Consider the following 2,766-nt stretch of genomic DNA (forward strand, 5'->3'; position numbering starts at 1 on the left):
GGTCAAGAATTTACTAACACTTAGTAATTCTCGTAAGTTTGACCCTCCATTTTCAGACCTCAAAGATCGAAATCATTATGCTCCCGAAGTTGGAAAGACAAGAATGAAAACGGACCTGAGAGATGATAACAGACAGAAATGCACGTTATCATAGTACTAAGTTCTTAAACAATACTGGCTTGCATTAATAAAACATGTTAAATTGCGTCCAAAAAGAATTAGATTCATAATATTGTGGTCGCATGCATTCATCGCATTAGAACAGTTAATTTTTGTATTTTTGTGACGAATATGCGATGACGCAAGGCGGAAATTATGATCATAGGAAATCATTGGTTTAGCGCAGCATTACCGCAAGACTTTACGGTGATTGTGTTTGCAAATATTCACCCAAGAAGAATTACTGCAACTTGGTCAGTGCAACATGGTGGGCGCATTTGAGTGAAAGGCTAATTAATCGCGATGGGACAAAAAGCTTATGACAGTCGAATCCGAATTAAGTTGACGGTCGATAACGATCACAAGTACATTCAGCTTTTAGGTGACAAATATTCGGCGCACTGAATTAAAGCAGTCCCATTTGTACAATCATGAGAAAGAAGCCGACTTTCACCCTTGATGTTCTATAAATACCAAAGGCATCCTTCAGAAAAGAGGTTCAGCAATTAGAAATTTCATACGTTCGGTTCGCACGTCCTTATTCATAGTTTTCTTTCATTTTAAGGCAGACGCGAGAGAGAAGGTTGTGTTGATAGATCGTCTTGGTAAGCTTGGGAGAGCGCCAAAAGCTTCAAGGACTGAGAGAGGGACGATGCCTATGCAAGCAGGAACATCATTGGAACCGAATAGAGATTTATAGTGTAAAAGCCTTAGTCAGCAAGGAATTGCTACCAGGCTCTCTACCTCTAACAAAATGGAATCTACTTCTCTATATCTGTTCACTCTCTGTTATTTATGCATGAGTAGCTAAATCAGTTGAATGGGTTGAGAGACATTTAGCTAGCACAACTAGGGAATCTTCATTCTATACGATTATCTTGTATTATGTATGCTTCATTCGTCCATTAGAGATACTCGGAAGGGCTGTCTCTTATACACATCTAGATGTGTATAAGAGACAGGGACAGGATTTAGGCTTGGGATGGTCAGGTTAGAATCTAGGATCGAGAGAGTCAGATTAAAATGCATAATCAAGAGATAAGAGCTTAGGAATAAACACTGTTTGTTATCAACGCATCACATGCATCCTAGAGATAGGATATGATTGTATGCCGTCACCTTGCCTTCATGCATTTTGCATCATCTCATAGGAAAAGAGTAGAGACTTAGAGATAAGATCTATGGACACTGTTGTATTCAACACATACGTCCTAGACTTAGGAGCATCACATTTGCATTGGGAAATGACTTGCTGTGCATCGTTGTAGCATGATCGCATAGTCTGATGCATTCCCAATTAACGCTAGCTAAAGACCTTCTCAACCCGTTCATCCGCATATTCAGTGTATCTATCACACAACTAACCTTTCTCAAATCTGCCGCATTTGTTTATTTTTCATTAATGCAAACAACAATCCCAACAATTTATTTATTTATCTAGTTACCGCAAAGTTTTCATAAGAATTACCAACGCAACCTGTTTTCACAAGTCCCTGAGTTCGACCCTAGACTTACCAGGAAACTCAGTGGAATTTACACTTGGATTCCACTGAGGAAACTTGAGTGCACAATGCAATTTCACCATCGCATATCATCCATAATTCACTTCATAAAATCAAGCATCAAGTTTTCGGCACTGTTGCCGGGGACTTCGGCAAAATAGTGTGCTAACGATAATTTTTTTTAATTTCTTTGCAGACTCTCAATCTCTGGCGAATTACGACCCGAAGATTGAGAGAATGTTTAGACGGAGACTGAGAAACCGCTAATAGCAATCACAATCAGATACAGAAGAAATGGTAGAGCAACTTTGAAATGGAGCACCAAATGATAACAATGTCATGGCGAATCCAATCCTTCTGGCAAACGATCGAAATAGACCCATTAGGGACTATGCATCGTCAAACCTCTATGATTTCTCTCCAGGAATCATAAGGCCTGCCCTTGACGGAAGTCGATTCAAAATGAAACCGATGATCCAGATTGTAGGACAATTCAGAAGAAGGCGTGGCAAAGACCCGCGCGCCCACCTCTGAAGCTTTATTGAAATCTGCAATACTTTTGTGTTCCCAAACATCTCTGCCGAAGAAGTTCGACTAACTTTGTTCCCATTTTCTCTCTATGATCAGGCTAGGAAATGGGCGTATTCTCTCGAACCGGAAGAGATCACTTCTTGGGAACAGGTCGTGGAGAAGTTTAGAAGAAATACTTTCCACCTATTAAGAATGCCAGACGAAGGAAACTCATTACAAATTTTGAACAAGACATGGACGAATCACTCAGTGATGTCTAGGTGAGGTTTAAAAGGTTGGTCAGGGATTGTCCACATAATGGTTTGCTAAACTACCTTCAAATGGAAATTTTTTATCATGGTTTGAATCCCGCTTCGCAGACTGCTGTCAATGCGGCAACCGCCGGTGGCCTGCTTGATAAAACGTATGACGAGGCGAAGAATATCTTGGATCGCATCTCTAAGAACCATGAAGATTGGAGAGAGAATGACCAGAGATTGAGAATCAAAGACAATGATGCAAGTAATGGTGCTATTGCTTCACTACAAAATCAGATGACCGCAATGATGAACTTAATCCAGGGAACTGTGATTAG

The 2,766-nt window shown here is 40.2% G+C and overlaps 1 non-coding gene across 1 annotated transcript; it reads right to left on the reverse strand.

The window, feature by feature from the left end:
- Positions 1-2,389: 2,389 nt before the first annotated feature.
- LOC120089555 lies at positions 2,390-2,496 on the reverse strand. Its single transcript, XR_005485231.1, has one exon. It is a non-coding gene; the product is annotated as a small nucleolar RNA R71 (small nucleolar RNA).
- Positions 2,497-2,766: the final 270 nt, after the last annotated feature.

The sequence above is a fragment of the Benincasa hispida genome, chromosome 10 (assembly GCF_009727055.1).
Source record: "Benincasa hispida cultivar B227 chromosome 10, ASM972705v1, whole genome shotgun sequence".
In the NCBI taxonomy this organism is placed as follows: Eukaryota; Viridiplantae; Streptophyta; class Magnoliopsida; order Cucurbitales; family Cucurbitaceae; genus Benincasa; species Benincasa hispida.